General features: G+C 45.5%; 1 long non-coding RNA gene across 1 annotated transcript; it reads left to right on the top strand.

The window, feature by feature from the left end:
* The first annotated feature begins 612 nt into the window (after positions 1–612).
* On the top strand, positions 613–1286 carry LOC135828493 (uncharacterized). The gene is made up of 3 exons (XR_010555684.1): positions 613–745; positions 889–964; positions 1262–1286. It is a non-coding gene; the product is annotated as an uncharacterized LOC135828493 (long non-coding RNA).
* Positions 1287–21938: the final 20652 nt, after the last annotated feature.

Here is a 21938-nt window from a genome sequence, read left to right as displayed (position 1 = left end):
ATTTCTTGCTGCGCGTTTTGATCTGCCAACTCCACAACTGTTCTTATTGGCGTCCGCCTTTCTATTAGTAAAGGACCCGTGGTGAGAGACCACGACCGGTCGTCCAAGTCTACACCGAACGTATCAGCCATATCTATTTACTGAGAATAATGTAACAACTCCTCCACAAACGCTTCTACAACTGACGTCTTCTTCATCCTGGTTTTTTCCTCTTGGTGGTTTTGGATAAGAGTTGAAAAGTCCAAAAGGTCAACTGATGACCTTTGCGTTACTTGGTATGATTGGGTTTTAGCGGATGATGTCGGTATGCAGCTGGGGAGCGAATTTGACAGGAAGAAGGTAAAGGTCTTGCTTTGCGGTTCACACCTTCACTTCAGTATCATTATCCTGAAAACAGTCTGTAGAAATGACGTTCACGTGTCACTGTGGCGTTCGCCTTACAGGGGTAGTACCCCTGTTTCAACACCTGAGGCGGTGCGTCAAGCGCCGCCTCTTTCTTATAATATATTGCGACAAATGGTAAGTGTGCAGTGCTCCTAGCTCTCTCCCCCAACAAAAGAGCTCTATGACACTGTGCTTTCTGCGGTTTCTTTCGTTTTTACAGTGGAGAAAGGCTGGTGGGAGGCCAGGCCGTGGCCGCGCATCTGGCGGGTGCGGCCCATCGGGCCCGTTACTGGGAGGGCCGGCAAGTCGGGCTGCTGTTGCAGTCCGACTACCGGGATGCCATGGAGCGTATCCGGACCCTGTAAGTAAGCACTGCTCTGTCTACATGTATACTTATCCTCCTCGTTATAGCGATACTTACTTGTTTCGTATCCTCTTGTCTTACCCTGCTTCCGTATTCGTGACACTAATAGTGTTTGTGTGCGCTCATGCTTGGTTTTACAGATGATGATGACGTATGTATGAAGGTCTGGAGCTAGCTGCCGTCTTCGGGATGTGCCATTTGTTTTCAAAATTATTTGTAAGTACTTGTAACAGGCGTAGTGTAGTAACTGTGTATGCAGTGTAGTAACAGTGTGTGGTGTTTTGTGATGGTCCTGAGCGGTCGTAATGTGTTTTGTGATGGTCCTGAGCAGTCGTAATGTGTTGGGCTACTGAAGTACACTGCATGAAGGGGTATGCGTGGGTGCTTCGACATATTCTCGTGCTTCCTAAACCCTAGATACGTGTATAGCACTATAACCTAGATGTGTGTGTGTGTGTGTGTGTGTGTGTCCGCGCATGCGTGCGTGTGCGTGCATTGTGTTCTCTTCTACAGACTCATCCAAGTCTATTTAAATAAAAGTGCATTATAGTAAACAGTATTGTGTTTTGTTACAGTGAATATGTGGGGAATGGTGGACATGCCTTAGTGTGACTGGATACCCGCGGGTTGTGACTCTTTGCTGGCCACTCTGGATTCTCCAGTATAGATTCGGTACAGTGCAGAGGGGATTTGTGGTGCGTAGCAACACTGCTTCACTGTGACACCCCTTCAATAATTGTTTTAATGCATGATACTCCGGGCGTAGCCGGTTGATTCTTACTGTATCCCGATCAAAATAGAAATATGCATCTAATGTACATCCATGGATAGTTGGCATTTCCCAAATCGGCCGGGCGAAAAATTCGCCGAAAACAGTGGTTTTGAAGAAATTACCCATCTTTTTGCCGAATTTTCACATTTCGCATGTTGAATTCGCCGAAAACCGATGTTTCAGTGCTTCAACAGACTGTGTGTAAATGTACATGACGTAATGGGAACAGTGACTTCAAGTACTACGTTGAGTCGAATTCTGATCTTGGGGCTCATAATATGGCCGAATTTGAACATTCTCTTACCGATCGAAAAGCCGATTAGACATGCTCTGTATGGGCAACTTGTCAATCAGTGCACATCTACGATGTGTGAATAAAACAAATGCAAGGAACGTGAACTTGTTTGCTGCACATCTACGAAGTGCGAATCAGGGAGTAGTATAATGACACGTGTACTAGTACACCTTGTGTTGCACTGCGTCTTTTCCACACGCAGGGCCACTGAAGGTCACACGCTCCGCGTGCGTATGCACGCATGCGCAATATGTCACTGCATGCAATGCACATCTACGATGTGCAAATCAGGGAATAGTACGTATTTTACTACTCCACGGTGCGAATGCACCGAACGTGCACAAGTGCACGTTCGCCACGGAAAAGAACCTTTATGGCACATTTATGGCATGGCAGGGGTCAAAGGTCAAACTCTGGGGGGTCCCGGGGCCAGACCCAGCACGACCGACACAGTGTGCCTTATTTGGCCCAAAGGTCAAAGGTCAAAAAGTGGCCCAGAACCTGCCCCGCACTAACTACTTGTTAGGCCCCGGCGGATAATGCTCGGGAATTAGGCCCATTCTGCTTTTCATTATGCTCGCATTCTGCTCGCAAAACACCCACATTCTGCTCAATTCTGCTCCATGTCAGAGATGACATGTACATTAGAGTATTACTTGAACTTCATTATAGATCAATGTAATACAATAGACAAGTTCCTCTTTTCTTGTACAAGTGGTGCGGCAAGAATTTTAAAGCAGAGGAATGCCTTTGGTGTGTTACAGATCTAGAGGTCAGCAAAGTAGGAAATAGACCTGCGAGGTGTGTGACTCCATTCACTTGCTGTAGCACAGGTGGTCATTATGCAAAATCATGAGACAGACCTTACACGGGAGATTTCAGCTTCCTCCGCTATGTCCAGGCTTTGCCACTCTTCGCCAGACTGGCCTTCCGTGTCCACTGGTGTATCATCTTCGTCGTCAAGAATATCAACAATTATAAGATCTTCTTCGGCGGAATCGAAGTCGGCTGATCTGTCACGTACATCACCGAATTCCGCCATTGCCGCACACAGAGCATATCAGGGTCGCAGGTCAAGACACTAAATTACCAGCCCACAATTCAACATCCAGGCAATGGTAATGAACTAAAGTACAACAAAAAGTAAAACATTAATATTCCTTTACAGTAGAACATCGATTATCCCGCGATCCGGCCTTTCCATTTCTGAAGGCACCAGCCCTAATTTGGGCTAAAATGGCATGTAACGATTCACAAGGTGTTGCAAAACTCCTCTATAGAGCTTATGCATACCCGTCACGTGGTCATGAACAACGACCAAAAATGTCCAAGTACAGTGAGTCTGAGCTGAGGCGAATCTTCGAACGTCCAGGGAGCCATACACGAGACCGTCCTGATTACCAAGGACTCCCAAATAGGCCAAAACTGCAAAAGGTCCGTTACGGATACCGAAGCTGAGTGGCATGACGTCACGTCGACGTGCGTAAGCTCTGCGTACTGAGAACTACAGTGCTCGGTTCTGCTCGTCTACCGCTCTGCTCGTTTAGTGCTCGGTTCTCAGCTCGTCTACATTTGTAGTGCTCGGTTCTGCTCGTCTCATGCTCCGTTCTGCTCGTCTGGTGCTCCGTCTGCTCCTCTGGTGCTCCGTTCTGCCCGCCAATTGCCTCATTCTGCCGCATTCTGCTCCGATTTTGAAACCCCTGATTCTGCTCGAAATTCTGCCGGCATTATCCGCCGGGGCCTACTACTTGTGCCTCTTCACGTTATGCCTGTTGAGGCACGGCCGTCAAGGCCTAGACGAGGTCGTCCCCCAAAGATTGTTACTGCGACTGTAGTTGCACCCTCGCTGGGGACGGAACCAACTGGGGTGTCGTTGTCTTCTTCGTCGGCATCGGCTTGTTCGTCATTGCCTTCGTCTTTACCGTCTCTTCCTTCTATCCCGTCCTCATCGTTGGTATCTGCGGTTTCGTCTTCTTTGACTTCCTTGGTACCGTCATCCGGTGTGTCCACCTCCGGTGGCAAAAAGCGTGGCCGGCCACCGAAGAAACCACCGGATGGTGTGTCTGCGGGACCAGTGACTCGCTCTAGGGCGAGGCTAGCAGAGTCTTTATCGTCTCCGTCGTTGTCGTCATCGTCGTCGTCAGCGTCTTCCTCATCTCCCTCCTCCTCTTCATCAACATCAACAGCCATTGGAACGTCAAAGGGAGCATCATCGCAGCAGGCAGTGCCAGTAACGGACGTGCCTTTGGTACTGACATCTACATCGGCCTCGTCTGGATTGGCAGTAGCGGCAAGGAATGTCAGGTCGGTTTCATTGTCACGTAATTCCAAAGTATGTACTGGTTCTAGTAGCGGTGTTAGGGTGTATGAATCTTCTGTTGCCAACCATCTTGTTCAGAATAGTGATTGATTGTCGTTCTAGTTATGCTGATGAGTGCTTTTCTGTTTGGTCTCGTTCACGTAGTCAAAGGTATTTGCGTGTATTGGAGTCTATTTACATTTTTACCACTAAGCCGATTTTGTGTAGGCAGAAAAAGAATTTGTTTACGTTGAAATTGTTTGTGAATTAAGATCAGTAGTTCTCGTTTGTGGTTGCATGGTAACTTTCTAGTGGTGAATTTATCGCATCTGTTGTCACCTGATATCGTTGAATGGTGTAATGTTTCTTTCAGCTCTCATTTTATCGCGCTAGTTAGGGTCTAAATTATTACTTGCATTGTGCGTATATATATTGAGTTAAGAGCTATTGTTGATTTGCCAGTAATCCTCTGATGAGATGGTGACGAAAACGTTTAGGAACAAGCTTCTTTATTTACATGAAAACAAGTTTTGCTTATGGTGTTTGTACTGAGTGCGCAGCTTACTCTATTTATTGCGTTGATTACATTTTTATCTCCACGGAAGCTTTTTAATAATAATAATAATATCTTTATTAGGATGGCCCAGAGGCTTGTCGCCTATCAAGGGGTCAATACCGTATTATACGCATTGATGTGCAAGCCTTTTCTTGCAGAAAATGGCACTGAAAGCGGGATTCACAGAAGCTTTTTGGCGATGCAACACACGATGCGACGCGATCTGCGACGGACGCGTGCGATGCGAACTCGCGAAATACCATTCACAGAAGAAGTCAGTGATGCGACAAAATCTTGCTGATTTGGCTACGTCACCATGATATTCGCGCGGTTTGATACAACTTGTACAAATTTATAGGCAACTCTTGCACCTTTGTACAACTTTGCTGTAGAAAAGGTCAAAATCGTACGCCAAATCGCTTGTCGCTTCGCATCGCATCGCAAAAGTTGAGTCAAGCTCAACTTCTGCGATGGCCTAGTTGCGGCAGTTGCGTGGGGTGCGACATGGCTGCGATTTGGGGTTTTCCCGGTTTCGCGCCTGTCGCATCGCGTGTCGCATCGCAAAAAAGCTTCTGTGAATCCCGCTTTATGCATGTTCTTCTGCTGGGGAAACATGTGGTTCGTGGTGGTGATACTTTTTTTATACGCAGGTACTAGGTCATTCTGTGCATGTTGTTGTTGCAGAATTTCTTGACTGTCATAAAATTGTCTTGCCTTTCAGATATTTCAGATTTCCCCACCCTCGATCAGATTTACTTGAAAAATATAGCCAGGTGCGTGTTGCAGATGTTTTTGTTGATTCTGTGTTTATAATTGTTTATAATCATGGGTTATCATGATAAGGTCATCCTGCATCGTATTGCACTGAATCCTGTTGATGTCGATACAACTTTTGGAAGTAGTTCAATGACTTCAAACCGTTAGTCCACGACTTTCTAAAACAACACAGCAAAGGAGGAACAATAAACATGTATTAAAATGTAAACAAATACATTGTTAAGTCCGGCACATCGTTCCAACAACTACACTGATCCTGAAGATAAAAGGGGCAAGGCCATTGGAGGTCGGAGGTCATCATTATCAAATTTTCGATAGGGCAATCCCGCAGGCCTAAGGCCTTCTTACAGGGTACTCTGGAGATACTGAGAGATAAACAATGCACTCCATAATAATAAAATGTTACCCATCTTTTGCCATGATTATGAATGATATCCAGTTGAACCTCTTTAGGACGAACACCAAGGGACCGATGGTATTTATTCTGTGAGTTAGTCTTAACCTTTATAACCAGTGAATACATTTCTCCAATAGACATACGAATAGATTTTTTTCGACAGCGAAAGATTCTAAGCCACACCGACTCGTCTCGTATGAAATAAATGAGTCACTGAACCTTTCTTTAGCAACATGACGGCAACTGAAACAGCAACAGAGAAAGTACGATACATGTACAGCACATTCTTGCAGGTACTACAAACAGATTGCAGATCGTAATTTTTGCTTTGGCGGCACGCAACTTCATTTGGGGCAGTGCAATCTCGGCGGTAGTCACAAATCAAACAGCCCAGACTCGAGTAAACAAATTCAATCATACAAGTACGAGATTTTCACGAGACGAGACTGCACCCATTGGTTTGTTTCGTATGAAGCAAACAAGTCACTGAACCTCTCCATAATGGAGATTTTCCCTGATATGCGAATTTATTTTGCATACTCGGTCAATGGGTCCTTGAACCTTTCCCTCCAGATTGGGAACTGCCAACGATAGTATGTCACTGACCAGTGCCTTACTTGAAAGAGTCAACACAAGCAAATGAATCAAAGGGAACTGGTCAACTCACCTGTCATTGAGTAATATTCCGCGAAAGGAGGTCTCAGCAGCGCCGAAACGAAATAAGCCAGGCCAGGAGACGAAATATCCGAAACAGCTCATGCAAGAAGCAGTTCCAAAGAAGGAAGTTCCTCGTGCATGCACATCCGAAAAGGCAACAACAAAAAGTCTGCACTGCACACGCATGCGGCCAGCCGGCCGTGCGATGGTAGGAGCCATGGAGTAGCTCCCTGGTCCAGGACCAGGTACCGAGCATCTTACGTAGAAACTTACGTAGCTACGTAGACAACGTGTCTGAATAGCGGTGTAGTTAGATAGCGCCATGTGAACACAATAATAGAAAAGCTGACAGGATCGCTTTTCTAAATGTACGACGACCAGGTACAAAAACAAAGTTGTACACAGGAGATGGAGCGCGAAAACGACGAAAACGACAAACGTAGCTTTCTACAGGGGTGCGCCAGTTGCTGAAAACCTACAAAGCGCATTTTGCATTTCGCACGCGTCGGCATGACGATTTCTACTGTAATGCCGTTTGTACGTGATTTTGTACCTAGTAGAGAGGTTAAGTTACACGTTTTTTGCCCTTTTTCAAAACGCGGTGCAAATCTCACGTTACGTGTAATTTTTAGAGGTTAAGTTACACGTGCGACGTGACGTGAAATTTTGCCTGGCAGGGTTCGGGTTTAGTTCGCACAAATATCAAATCTTCCAACAAACTTGATAAATACGAAGTAGTGGTTGCGACTTCGGCGATAATTTGTAAGAAAGGGTTTGCTCCCCACACCGGAGCTCGTGCTATTCCGCCGACTTTACTTGACACTTGACTGACTCACGACTGCCATCCAGAGCACACGAGAAGTCCATCGAACCTTCGACTCGGCAAACCTGCAAGAAAGCACCACTCCCTGCTCAATACACAGTGTTTCGGGGAATTCACCCCTCATCAGTTGAGCTTGAGTAGGCTGAGGAAAATTGTGCCTGAAGAGCACCACTTTTATAGTGCTCTCCAGGCACAAACATCACCAGGGATACAAACTTACAGAGACGCTCCGTTTCCAGCGCGACAAACACCTCGTGAACACCAGATAGCAGCGTGAGTCACGACTGCCATCCAGAGCACACGAGAAGTCCATCGAACCTTCGACTCGGCAAACCTGCAAGAAAGCACCACTCCCTGCTCAATACACAGTGTTTCGGGGAATTCACCCCTCATCAGTTGAGCTTGAGTAGGCTGAGGAAACTTGTGCCTGAAGAGCACCACTTTTATAGTGCTCTCCAGGCACAAACATCACCAGGGATACAAACTTACAGAGACGCTCCGTTTCCAGCGCGACAAACACCTCGTGAACACCAGATAGCAGCGTGAGTCAGTCACACTGATGAGGGGTGAATTCCCCGAAACACTGTGTATTGAGCAGGGAGTGGTGCTTTCTTGCAGGTTTGCCGAGTCGAAGGTTCGATGGACTTCTCGTGTGCTCTGGATGGCAGTCGTGAGTCAGTCAAGTGTCAAGTAAAGTCGGCGGAATAGCGCGAGCTCCGGTGTGGGGAGCAAACCCTTTCTTACAAATTATCGCCGAAGTCGCAACCACTACTTCGTACTGTTGTGCCCAGCGCGGGCTTGCGACTAGTTGGTTTGGAGGTGACAGCGTTGCGAATGACCGAGGGTCCTCGACGTCTGTCTTACCGTCCAGGAGCGACACTGACTCACGCTGCTATCTGGTGTTCACGAGGTGTTTGTCGCGCTGGAAACGGAGCGTCTCTGTAAGTTTGTATCCCTGGTGATGTTTGTGCCTGGAGAGCACTATATAAGTGGTGCTCTTCAGGCACAATCTTCCTCAGCCTACTCAAGCTCAACTGATGAGGGGTGAATTCCCCGAAACACTGTGTATTGAGCAGGGAGTGATGCTTTCTTGCAGGTTTGCCGAGTCGAAGGTTCGATGGACTTCTCGTGTGCTCTGGATGGCAGTCGTGAGTCAGTCAAGTGTCAAGTAAAGTCGGCGGAATAGCGCGAGCTCCGGTGTGGGGAGCAAACCCTTTCTTACAAATTATCGCCGAAGTCGCAACCACTACTTCGTACTGTTGTGCCCAGCGCGGGCTTGCGACTAGTTAGTTTGGAGGTGACAGCGTTGCGAATGACCGAGGGTCCTCGACGTCTTACTTACCGTCCAGGAGCGACACTGACTCACGCTGCTATCTGGTGTTCACGAGGTGTTTGTCGCGCTGGAAACGGAGCGTCTCTGTAAGTTTGTATCCCTGGTGATGTTTGTGCCTGGAGAGCACTATATAAGTGGTGCTCTTCAGGCACACTCTTCCTCAGCCTACTCAAGCTCAACTGATGAGGGGTGAATTCCCCGAAACACTGTGTATTGAGCAGGGAGTGGTGCTTTCTTGCAGGTTTGCCGAGTCGAAGGTTCGATGGACTTCTCGTGTGCTCTGGATGGCAGTCGTGAGTCAGTCAAGTGTCAAGTAAAGTCGGCGGAATAGCGCGAGCTCCGGTGTGGGGAGCAAACCCTTTCTTACAAACTTGATAAATCTCGATAAAATTCCGGAAACTCACACAAATTCGGTCGGGATAACCAAGCGAAACTTCCAAAAACTCACGTCATGAACTTACGTGCGGTACAGTCAACTCACGTAAAACACGTCAAATTTTACGTGAGTTTTTTCACTTTTTGACGTAAAAGTTCACGGACGTAAGACTTTTACGTGAAACTTAACCTCTCTAGTGTGGTTGCAGCCTAAGGCCCCTTGCACACTACGTACAAGTAAAAAGTTGCATTTTAGCGTATGCGTCACTTTCAAGCAGGTCCCGATCAGTTCCATTGCACACTTGAAAAGACATTTTCGTTTTAATAAAACACTCATAAAATTTTCTATGGCAACTGCCGCCTCACCGGTGTTGCATGGAGATAGTGCGGGAAATTTTAAATTTTTTTAAACTTTTCTCTCCGAGCTTGGTCTGCAGAAATGTTTGTCGAGTGTTGGTGAAATGCTATCACTTCGACATGGATCTGCGACTTCCCATCGAATGCCATGTCCAGGCCAACACTCCTAGCATACAGATTGAGGTCTTCAGCGATCTCTTTCTCCTTCTGTGACCTCTTCTTCATCGTTCCACTTTTCTCCCGCTGGTTGTGTGCCCACAGCTCGATCAACTTCCCCTCCATCTCATCATTGAACACACCTTTCGGCATGCTGAACTTCATCTTCTCAAACTAGCTTCAACGCGACAGAAGGAAACAAACAACGTGCAACTACTCAAAACAAGGAACAAATCGAAAGGAAAAAAGAGCTAACGACAAGAGTCAAGAAGTCTCACGGAAGGACAGGTGCAAAGCAAACTACGGTCCAGAAATGCAAATAAAACATAAACGCGCCTTTGTATACCCGTCTGGAGTTTGCTGAATACGTTTGCGCAACATTTTAGGTTTCCCGCGAAAAGCAGGCCGTTTGCATGGTAACTTTTACAGGAACGCAACAAAAATGGGATTTTCTATGTAGTGTGCAAGGGGCTTAAGGCCCTCTTCAGACTAGGTACAAAACAGCCTATAAGTCACATTTACATAGAAGTTTCCAGGACAACAACAAGAATCTGGCGGGAAGCCTAAAAAGCTGCTCAATCCTTTCAGGCAGGGTGCCAAATCTTGTACAAGGCAACTTTCCTGCATTTATCGTACTTTCACCAGGCAGTTGTACGAACTTTGTACCCGGGTACGACTGTCCGGTGCTTTCACACATCCCATGGATCCCAGGCCCCTTGCGCAATTTCGTTGGGTTAAAGGTTACCTGCATATTGCATGTAAAAAGTGTAGTCTGAATGCAGGCATGGACAAATGTTGCCTTTTAGGTTTTATGTGATTTTGTACTGGATTTTTTATGTACGTAGTCTTATAATAATAATAATAATAATAATAATATCTTTATTAGGATGACCCAGAGGCTTGTCGCCTATCAAGGGGTTCACCGCTTTGAAGGATGTACATGTACACGTATTATATGAGCTAAAACGAAAGTAGTGAAAAGTTGTGCAGCGTGAATGCGTTGGGGAGCACACGGGGGGGGGGGGGTTATGTACATGGCGTAGGCATACCGGAGAGCGAAGCACTATGTTTGCAAGTGAGTTTGCGAAGCTCATTCTTGAAAACAATAATGGATGGTTCTGCAGTTAGTCTTGGTGGGAGGCAGTTCCATAAGAGGGAGGTTTGGAAGAGAAACAACGATTTTGATGTGGTCTTTGCTTTAGGGAGAATAATTTTGTTAGGGCGTCTCGCACTCTGCGTGATATTGAAATGGAATGAAGCTAGGCAACGTCGATACTTGAAAATAAATGTGTGCATGGTAACCAAGCTTAAAAACTGCCTGCGGTAAAAAAGGGATTCAATGTTAGCTTTTTTATTAAGATCCTGCTTGGGTGTATTAAAGTCGATTTGGATTTTGCGTTTCCTAAGGTAGGATCTTGCAAACCTGGCCTGGACTCTATCCAGCTCAGTCTAGTCGCTTGAACGAAGACGAAAGGACCACACTACGACGCTATACTCAATCACAGGTCTAACATAGCACTTGTAGAGGAGCATCATGGCCTGCGGTGTAAGACGATGTGCCATGTGACAAAGTAGGCTTACTCTCTGCTTGAATTTGCGACTGATGTCAAGGTAGTGTTGACGGAAGTTTAGGTCTGCACTGAAGCGAACTCCCAGATGTTTGAGGATGTCAATACTGGGAAGAGGTAGACCCTCCATAGTGTAGGTGGCAGATGTTGGTGCCGGTGATGATGCTGCCGCTGGCTTATAACGGAAGCTTAAAACAGAAGTTTTTGAGGGCGAAAACTCTCCGCCTCTTTCCCTGGCCCAGCTTTGACATGCATGAATGTCCGCTTGGATACCAGGACTTGACACAGAGCCTTTGTACGGCAAAAGTAGAGTGACATCATCCGCAAACAAGAAGGTGTGCGAATGATGTATGGCTTCTGGTAGGTCATTAATGTAGATCATGAACAGTAGAGGAGACAGATGCGATCCCTGTGGAACACCACAGTTGGTGACTTTGGGCACTGACATGCATGACTCAATCTTCACGGCTATGCTTCGATCCTGCAAATAACTCTTAGTCCAGGCAGTGACTTTATGGTCCGAGAATTTGCTGACTTGACGGAGGAGAGTTGAGTGGGTTACTCTTTCAAATGCCTTGCAGAAATCTAGGGAAACCAGGTCGAAGTTCAGACGCTCATCAATGTAGTCGGCCATTTGCTGGGTAAGTATAATAAGCTGGTCTGTCGCAGACTTCTCCTTCACGTATGCGTATTGTTGACTGCATATCTTCTGTTTTATTGTTAGGTAAGCCTGGAGTTGTTTCGCTACTATTTTTTCAAATAGTTTTGCTAAACAGGGGAGGAGGGATATTGGGCGGTAGTTCGTAGGGTGAGTTGGGCAACCTTTCTCCTTGTACACTGGGATAATAGGAGGGCGCAATCACACTACGTAAAAATCACAGTACAAATTTTCTTGCATATCTCAGTACAAGTCGGTACGCAACCACACTACGCTTTTCGGTCTGCATAGATGACGTTTTCACGCGAACAACACGTGACGTTGTCGTACCAAAGCGTGTGCCATGCGCTGGAATAGACCGGGAAATTCAAAAACAATGCTTATGCTGATGTACGACGACCAGGTACAAAACCAAAGTGGCTTTCTACAGGGGTGCGCCAGTTGCTGAAAACCTACAAAGCGCGTTTTGCATTTCGCACGCGTCGGCATGACGATTTCTACTGTAATGCAGTTTGTACGTGATTTTGTACCTAGTGTGGTTGCAGCCTTACTTGTAACGTACCAATGTACAATGAACATGTGTATTTCGACAACACATCTAAGCCTCAGCAGCAACATAAGTCTTACCGTCAAGAAGGTGAACTCGCGTTCTTCGCACACTGTTGGCAAGGGCAAAGAGATCCGAATGGATCTAAATCCGAATAAAATCAGCACACGTTTCCGTAAATGAAAGGGTGAGCATAAGAAATTAATCGAAGGAAACTAGTTTTAACAGGTGAGTTGACCAGTTACCTTTGATTCATTTGCTTGTGTTGACTCTTTCATTTACGAAAAGTGTGCTGATTATAGGTGGAATGCAATAAATAATGGAAAAGCTGACAGGATCTCTTTTCTAAATTAATTTAGCTTTTCTGCTGTCGAGGCCTCCTTTTACGGAATAATCAATGACAGGTGACCTCTGAGTTGACCAGTTAAAAAACTGGTCAACTCAGAGATCACCTGTCATCGAGTATTCCGTAAAAGGAGGCTTCGACAGCAGAAATGCTAAATTTAGAAAAGAAATCCTGTCAGTTTTTCCATTATTTATTGCATTCCACCTATAATCAGCACACTTTTCGTAAATGAAAGAGTCAACACAAGCAAATGAATCATAGGGAACTGGTCAACTCACCTGTCTTCAGCTGTCATTGAGTAATATTCCGTGAAAGTAGGTCTCAGCAGAGCCGAAGCGAAATAAGTCAGGACACGAAATATCCGAAACAGCTCATGCAAGAAGCAGTTCCAAAGAAGGAAGTTCCTCGCGCATACACATCCGAAAACGGGCTGCACTGCAACACAATGTCTGCCGTGCACGTGCACAGCACGCGGCTACCAAGCGTTGCACTTTGGTAGATCTAATACCGAGCACCTAACGTAGAAACGTACGTAGCCTAAGTAAAATACCGAGCACCTTACGTAGAAACTTACGTAGCATAATAATAATAATAATAGTTACAGTTCGCATGTCACTCATGGAAGGATCCATGGGCTTAACGCATCTGTCAACGAAATCCAGGCAGAAGAGCCGAGAAAAAGGCATCTCATTATTGTTAGAACGTATCGCAGTAAGAACAACTACGCAAGCGCAGCACATTTTTCCACAAGCATCAGCCATTCTTTCTTGTCTAGAGCCAGTTCAAAACAGTCAGAAATATCAATATTGGCGTGCTTTAGATCACTATTAATATTGTCAATCCATCTGAGATGGGGTCGGCCACGTGGGCGCTTGATGTCCCGGGTATTAATTGCCATCTCCAGTGCTTGGTAGGACGCTGAGTTACGTCCTTCGCGAACAACATGGCCCAGCCAGAGCAGCCGACGTCTGCGACAGGTAGTGCTGACTGGGCCTTGTCGCGTTGAGGCGTACACCTTGGCATTCGACATGTGGTGAGGGTACACCACACCAAGCAGGTACCGCAATTTTCTGCGGTGCCATGCGTCCAGCCGATTACTGAGTTGCTGTGTCAGGGCCCACAGTCCGCAGTTATACAACAGGATAGGCAAAATAAGGGCAGAGAACATACAAAGTCTGGAGCTCAGTTTATGACGCTTCCACGAAATGGAGCCGAACGCTCTATTCGCAGCACCTATTCTTGCCTGAATATCCTCTGCGGACCCTAACAAAGAGCCAAGCAGCTTGACAGATCGCCAAGAGGAGTCGGCTTTAGTTACTGTAATATATTGTGTTTTCTGAATCTTTAACATTATGTTTTTTTAAATTTTCACTTGATTTCTCCACAATCTCCTCGACTTCTCGCCTCTCCGTGTCATGGATTGTTGTGTCGTCTGCATATTGGGTGGTTGGTGCTGGTAAAGATAAGTGCGATTGTATAGGATCAAGGTGGCGCTTGGCTCCCTCAGCATACACATTGTACATGATGGGAGAGAGCGGATCCCCCTGCACTACTCCGATATTTGTAGCAAACGCTTTGCCTAAATGAGAACTGAGTTTCACTCTCACCGTCGTGTCCGAGATCAGAGTGGCAACGACATCAGTGGCAGCTCCAGAGTCTGAAAATTGCGCCAACGCCTTCTCACGGACAATGGTATCAAATGCTCCGCTAAAGTCTAATAGTGCGGCAGAGTATTTCCAGTCACCGAGTAGTGCACGTTCGCACATGACACGCGTATAGAAAACTCCGTCAGCCGTGGAGCGTCCGGGTGTAAAGCCTGCCTGACTTTCACGTACATATGAGGTGGTAGATTGTTGTGAACGCATGGTGATGATGCGGGTCAGCACCTTGCGAACAACTGATAGCAGCATGACCGGTCTGTAACTTTTCGGTGCACCCATAGGTTTTCCTCGTTTGTATACTGGCACCAGAAGGCCACATCTAAGGTCAGGTGGGCAATAGTGGAGTTCCTTAATGGAGTTGAATAGGGTAGTCAGCCATGGAGTAATGACAGTCGAAGCCGTACGTAGCAGTGCCGCACTGATCCCATCACATCCAACAGCGCCTCCGATTTTCTGGTGCATGATGGCCTTCCTAATCTCTTCAGAGGTAAATGGTTCGTCTTTCGCCTTACTGTTAGGCTGTGCTGGGAAAAGCGTTGGCTGGTCGCTCCGGTAAAACACTGATGCGAAATACTTGCTGAATTCCTCCAAATTCCAATTTACATTTGTGACATTTTCACCACTATCATTTGCGAGTCGTACTGGGGAAGGTTTGTCAGGATTTCGAAGTGCTTTTAGCTGTGGATTTCGAAGTGCTTTTAGCTGTTTGATGGCATTGAAGTACGATCTTGCATCCGGTCGTAATGCCTCCGCTTTGTGCTGCCAATATAAGTCACCTTCGTTTCTGAGTAATGCTCGGATACGGTGAAGGATCTTGTTTCTACATTGTGTTAGTTCTTTCCGCTTGTTCGGATCTTTTTCCATATGTACCCGGCTGTGAATTTATTTTTGTTGAGTTGATAGCTCAATGACAGCAGGGCTCGTACTTCTAGCAATCCTCTTCTGTGGTTTCTTTCTTCCAAATGCCTTTTCCGCTGCTGCATGGGTAGATGACACAAATCTCTCCCAGGTTTGCGTAGCATAGCGATGTCGTTTTTTCTGCCATGTGAACACAATAATAGAAAAGCTGACAGGATCGCTTTTCTGAATCAATGGCGTACCACCTGCCCCCTTATAATTGTTGTGATTCGGATTCGAAGTTTTGGACATTTCGAAGTTACAGGCAGTGCCCGGTTCGAGAGCGCCCGGGTAAACGCGATGTCTGAGTGTATTTGCATTGCGTGATCTATCCTGCTACAGTCAGTATCGCCTATAGCGTTGGTGTTTGATTTTGAGCATTTTATCACTATAAGCGATATATTACTATGACCGATACTGCATGAAATGTATGGGAGTGGGGTGTCAAACGACTCAGCGCGCCGTGCACATACGCACTACATACTCAATCTGCGGACAGCATGCTGTTTCGTTCTTTTTGAACTCATCAGCGCAGCACAGAGAAAATGAGGCGGAACCTGATAGCAATGAAAATAAAAATATCCAATCAGGCCCGAACGTACCTTGCCAGAGTGCTCAAACTGACAAGTCAGTGAGCTCTGCATAACGCAAACAGCAAAGGCACTACCCCACGCAAGAGTGCTCAACTGCTACAAGAGCAGGAGCGAAATACTCAATCTGCGGACAGCATGCTGTTTCGTTCTTTTTGAACTCATCAGCGCAGCACAGAGAAAATGAGGCCGAACCTGATAGCAATGAAAATAAAAATTTCCAATCAGGCCCGAACGTACCTTGCCAGAGTGCTCAAACTGACAAGTCAGTGAGCTCTGCATAACGCAAACAGCAAAGGCACTACCCCACGCAAGAGTGCTCAACTGCTACAAAAGCAGGAGCGAAATACTCAACACTACATACATGTACAATGTACAATGTCATGTAGCTGGCTGTAGCTCCTGACACAGAAAATCAGCATTTCCTCACGATGGAGGCCTATTTTGGCAACTAATACTTGTAGGAGTAAAACTCACGTACAGATCACCAAACAATAATCACTGGACAAGTTCTTCACGAAGAAGTAACACCCTGTTCTCCTCTAACATCGCTTGATTTTATATCAATCACTATACCCGATGCAAAAATAATGTAATAAAGGTCTTTTGAAATATGAATTTGATCACTATAGGCGATATAATACTATAGACGATTACTGTGTATACTTAGTTATGGCAAATGAAAATGAATTACAGATGAAGCGGACTCGCTCCCTTCTATTAACACTGCAGCGTTCGAACACATTTTCGTAGTTACAACAACGTTTCGGCATATAGCCCTCATCAGGAGGGCTATATGCCGAAACGTTGTTTTAACTACGAAAATGTGTTCGAACGTTGCAGTGTAAATAGAAGGGAGCGAGTCCGCTCCATCTGTAATTCTGTATGAAACTGCAGGAGGCCTCACCGCTTCTAATCAAATGAAAATGAATTTGAGAAATTGATCACTATATCCGGTATATTACTATAGCCGCCAACTTTATAGGCGATACGGACTGTACTAGTACCAGTGCTAGTACCAGTGCATACCGGATGCGTAGGTCGTGCACCACTGCAGCCTCTCTGTATACGTCGTGTTGAACACACCCCGCAGGGCCCGCACACCACAGCGAACTACGTAGCTACGACTGATCTATCATCAAACACCTCATTGTTGTGAGGTTGTATATTGTGTAGATATTCTGCGCTTCCTAGCGGGAGTACGTATGAAAAGAGAGTGTAAACCGGGGAGTATTGTACTACTCCCTGGTGTAAACTGGGATGAGGACCCAAGGAGAATATTAACCTTAAAATATGGAAAACAGTGGGCTAGAGCGTTAGAGTCAACTGAATATACCAGTTCTTGGAACATTCAGATGTCCACAAGTTTGCACCAGACTGACAAGGATTACTGGCACAATCCGCGACATGAAAGTCAGATAGCGCCCTGCTTGATAGCGCCACCTAACAGCCATCCAGAGTGGAAGGTTCATGGATAATGAGCTGATCATTGAAAAGAGGATAAGGTTCTCCTTGTCAGTCTGGTGCTACGTTGTGCACGTCTGACTGGTAACAATCTGGTTCAGTTAGTGGCCTCTAAAGCATCATTTGTGCCACACTGTTTTCCATATTTTGATTTAATTATTTCCTTGGAGCACTTGCTGTACACCTGAAAACCTGTCATGAACCAGTAGTAGTAGTAGTAGTAGTAGTAGTAGTAGTAGTAGTAGTAGTAGTAGTAGTAGTAGTAGTAGTAGTAGTAGTAGTAGTAGTAGTAGTAGTAGTAGTAGTAGTAGTAGTAGTAGTAGTAGTAGTAGTAGTAGTAGTAGTAGTAGTAGTAGTAGTAGTAGTAGTAGTAGTAGTAGTAGTAGTAGTAGTAGTAGTAGTAGTAGTAGTAGTAGTAGTAGTAGTAGTAGTAGTAGTAGTAGTAGTAGTAGTAGTAGTAGTAGTAGTAGTAGTAGTAGTAGTAGTAGTAGTAGTAGTAGTAGTAGTAGTAGTAGTAGTAGTAGTAGTAGTAGTAGTAGTAGTAGTAGTAGTAGTAGTAGTAGTAGTAGTAGTAGTAGTAGTAGTAGTAGTAGTAGTAGTAGTAGTAGTAGTAGTAGTAGTAGTAGTAGTAGTAGTAGTAGTAGTAGTAGTAGTAGTAGTAGTAGTAGTAGTAGTAGTAGTAGTAGTAGTAGTAGTAGTAGTAGTAGTAGTAGTAGTAGTAGTAGTAGTAGTAGTAGTAGTAGTAGTAGTAGTAGTAGTAGTAGTAGTAGTAGTAGTAGTAGTAGTAGTAGTAGTAGTAGTAGTAGTAGTAGTAGTAGTAGTAGTAGTAGTAGTAGTAGAACTGTTTCATGATATTGTCTGTATTTTTGTTGTAGCAATTTTGCTATTATATGTTGGTCATGATTTGATGGTTGACTTGCCCGTTTTCTTTGTGTACCTTATCTGGTTTTCTCTTGTCTGGGTTGTTGGATGAGTTGGGTAAACGGTGCTGCTTTGATTGTGTTTGCGGATGCGGGTTTACTCTTTGTTTTGGTATTCGATAGTTGACTTGATTCTTTTATTTTCTTTTCTTTTTGGATTTTCCGATTTATTTGATTTGATTTTCCTATCTACGATATACTTGATTGGATTTGTCACCATTGCTTTCTTTGCTTCCGTTTTTTGAATTCTTCATTCCGGCACCCAGTTTGTTATCAAATAAAGTCAACGTTCTCAGTAGTAGTAGTAGTAGTAGTAGTAGTAGTAGTAGTAGTAGTAGTAGAAGTAGTAGTAGTAGTAGTAGTAGTAGTAGTAGTAGTAGTAGTAGTAGTAGTAGTAGTAGTAGTAGTAGTAGTAGTAGTAGTAGTAGTAGTAGTAGTAGTAGTAGTAGTAGTAGTAGTAGTAGTAGTAGTAGTAGTAGTAGTAGTAGTAGTAGTAGTAGTAGTAGTAGTAGTAGTAGTAGTAGTAGTAGTAGTAGTAGTAGTAGTAGTAGTAGTAGTATTAGTAGCAGTAGTAGTAGTAATTTATATTGACATTGGCTTAGACTTGCATACATGACGGGACCTGTTACTTTAATTTTCACTTTGAGTTTAAAGTTTTCTTTTGATATTGGATTTGACATTGGATTTGACATTGGATTTACTAATTGATTTGACGTTATTTAAAGGAGTTTTCTTTTTTTAATTGAATTGATCTTCAATGATTTACGATTTCACGTTTCCGCTATTTTGCCCGTAAAAGAGGCTTGTCACCAGTAGTAGTAGTAGTAGTAGTAGTAGTAGTAGTAGTAGTAGTAGTAGTAGTAGTAGTAGTAGTAGTAGTAGTAGTAGTAGTAGTATGAAATTGAAGACACCACTGCAGCTGTACTTATGGTTGATAAATATGGTGGTAAAGACACACCTGGCAATATGGCGGTAAACACACGCCTGCCCACACACGCTCTCTAGGCTGCAAAGTTCTGGCACAGAGCTCTCCTTCTCACCACCACCACCATCAGTTCGCACCTGGCGCCTGGTCGATGCATGGCTGGCGGTATCCGGCATAGCAGGCTGGTACATCAAGTAGCGCATGGCACATAGATGATGACACAGCAACGACATAGCTCGATTGCGACGTACGTTTCGTCCCCGCTGGACTCATCAGGCAATCTTCTTCTTGGATGTCTTCATACGGAGCTTGACTCGGGAGAATGAAATTGAAGACACCACTGCAGCTGTACTTATGGTTGATAAATATGGTGGTAAAGACACACCTGGCAATATGGCGGTAAACACACGCCTGCCCACACACGCTCTCTAGGCTGCAAAGTTCTGGCACAGAGCTCTCCTTCTCACCACCACCACCATCAGTTCGCGCCTGGCGCCTGGTCGATGAGTCCAGCGGGGACGAAACGTACGTCGCAATCGAGCTATGTCGTTGCCGTGTCATCATCTATGTGCCATGCGCTACTTGATGTACCAGCCTGCTATGCCGGATACCGCCAGCCATGCATCGACCAGGCGCCAGGCGCGAACTGATGGTGGTGGTGGTGAGAAGGAGAGCTCTGTGCCAGAACTTTGCAGCCTAGAGAGCGTGTGTGGGCAGGCGTGTGTTTACCGCCATATTGCCAGGTGTGTCTTTACCACCATATTTATCAACCATAAGTACAGCTGCAGTGGTGTCTTCAATTTCATTCTCCCGAGTCAAGCTCCGTATGAAGACATCCAAGAAGAAGATTGCCTGATGAGTCCAGCGGGGACGAAACGTACCGTATTTTCCGGGGTATAAGCCGCCCTTTTGTTCGCTAAAAATCGGACCAAAATCGCCCCTGTGGCTTATACACCGAATATGCTTGCGCGAATGAATGCTTAGCATACATCAGTATGCATGCTGACGTCATGTGACATGTCATTCGACTCAGCTTCGCGCCTGTGTTGCTGATCAACATCAGTGGCAGCGAGACTGAAGATAGTGCAGATGACATGGAGTGATCTGTAGTGAACACAGCAATACACCAACATCTCTGCAGCAACCTGTGGTGCACTAACACTTCATAATCTGATCTAACATGGTATTTAGCTCCATAACCATAATAAATTTGTAGAAAGGCCATTTGTCAATGAGTGTGAAAAATCTTGGTTTGTGGGTGCGGCTTATACTCCGAGTACCAACTTTTAGTCAATATTTTGCCTCAAAAAGGGGGGTGCGGCTTATACCCCGGTGCGGCTTATACCCCGGAAAATACGGTACGTCGCAATCGAGCTATGTCGTTGCTGTGTCATCATCTATGTGCCATGCGCTACTTGATGTACCAGCCTGCTATGCCGGATACCGCCAGCCATGCATCGACCAGGCGCCAGGCGCGAACTGATGGTGGTGGTGGTGAGAAGGAGAGCTCTGTGCCAGAACTTTGCAGCCTAGAGAGCGTGTGTGGGCAGGCGTGTGTTTACCGCCATATTGCCAGGTGTGTCTTTACCACCATATTTATCAACCATAAGTACAGCTGCAGTGGTGTCTTCAATTTCATTCTCCCGAGTCAAGCTCCGTATGAAGACATCCAAGAAGAAGATTGCCTGATGAGTCCAGCGGGGACGAAACGTACGTCGCAATCAAGCTATGTCGTTGCTGTGTCATCATCTATGTGCCATGCGCTACTTGATGTACCAGCCTGCTATGCCGGATACCGCCAGCCATGCATCGACCAGGCGCCAGGCGCGAACTGATGGTGGTGGTGGTGAGAAGGAGAGCTCTGTGCCAGAACTTTGCAGCCTAGAGAGCGTGTGTGGGCAGGCGTTTGTTTACCGCCATATTGCCAGGTGTGTTTTTACCACCATATTTATCAACAGTAGTAGTAGTAGTAGTAGTAGTAGTAGTAGTAGTAGTAGTAGTAGTAGTAGTAGTAGTAGTAGTAGTAGTAGTAGTAGTAGTAGTAGTAGTAGTAGTAGTAGTAGTAGTAGTAGTAGTAGTAGTAGTAGTAGTAGTAGTAGTAGTAGTAGTAGTAGTAGTAGTAGTAGTAGTAGTAGTAGTAGTAGTAGTAGTAGTAGTAGTAGTAGTAGTAGTAGTAGTAGTAGTAGTAGTCTCTCTGTTCTGGAGGACTGTTCATGGTACGTTGCTTTTTATTATTCGCTTTGTTGGTTGTGTTGTGTTGCTTGCTGTTAGCTCTTTTGATTTGAAGTTTCCCACCTGTTTGAGGGACTGCTGCAGTGTTAGCACCGTTTGCCTGGCACTGTGCATGCGCTGCTGGGCTAACCTTTTTCTTTCGGGTGTTCACATCCTCCCTTTCTGGGTAGCATTCTAGTGCATTCACAACCTCTCCCGTAAGTTCATTTTGGTATGCACCTTGGGCGCAGCACCAGTGCCGTGTTTTCTTCACCTCGTTGGCTTAGTGTTTCCCCGTCGCACCTTTGCATTGCTCTGGTGTTGTTTTTTCTACATCAGTTATCAACTGGCAATTGTAACCGATTCTAGCCATTTTGCATTATCACCCGCTGCATTTGCACCTCCAGCTTCCTTATGCCACAGTAGTATGGCTAAATGTTGCACATGCGGTCCTTCTGGGACATGCAAATCATGTGTTTGTGTCAAGAACAGTAGAAAATGTACGAACTGTGCGCCAAGGGCGAAGTTGAGGTGCAGGAATCTATCAGCGGCAACCTGTGGCATGACTTCCGCCAGCCAGCCAATTGCTCCACCAATTAGCTCCAG

This window comes from Sycon ciliatum, chromosome 12 (assembly GCF_964019385.1).
Source record: "Sycon ciliatum chromosome 12, ocSycCili1.1, whole genome shotgun sequence".
Classification (NCBI taxonomy): domain Eukaryota; kingdom Metazoa; phylum Porifera; class Calcarea; order Leucosolenida; family Sycettidae; genus Sycon; species Sycon ciliatum.
The sequence above is the reverse complement of the archived record's forward strand: the minus strand, read 5'-3'. Positions and strand labels throughout refer to the sequence as shown.